Genomic DNA, 300 nt, shown 5'->3' with positions numbered 1-300 from the left:
GGACTTCCGGCGGTTGCAGCTGGCGGCGGCGCTGCACGCGCAGCGACAGCGGGAGGCGCACCACCATGCGGAAGAGTACGAACGGTAAGTGTATTGCTTTCTCCGTTTTTTCCTGATTTATTCTGAATTTGTTTGGATTTATTTCATTTACCCAAAATTTTCTTGATTTTTCTGTGATAATTTTGCTTTCGTTTTTTCCTCCCCCAGTTCCTTTCGTGACTATGTGTTTTGGTTCAGTGCTCTAGCCCAACCCGTGGTGCTATTTTCCCGTCCCCCCTCCTCTTCCCCCCCCCCCCCCCC

General features: G+C 51.3%; 1 protein-coding gene across 1 annotated transcript in view; it reads left to right on the top strand.

Moving 5' to 3' along the window:
* The window catches only part of VOLCADRAFT_93688 (uncharacterized protein), a gene marked incomplete at both ends in the record, with an annotated part of 10984 nt that overhangs the window by 9489 nt on the left and 1195 nt on the right, over positions 1-300 (top strand). The window lies entirely within an intron of this gene.

Source organism: Volvox carteri (genome assembly GCF_000143455.1).
Source record: "Volvox carteri f. nagariensis unplaced genomic scaffold VOLCAscaffold_33, whole genome shotgun sequence".
NCBI classification, from domain to species: domain Eukaryota; kingdom Viridiplantae; phylum Chlorophyta; class Chlorophyceae; order Chlamydomonadales; family Volvocaceae; genus Volvox; species Volvox carteri.
This window is presented reverse-complemented; position numbering and strand designations above follow the sequence as displayed.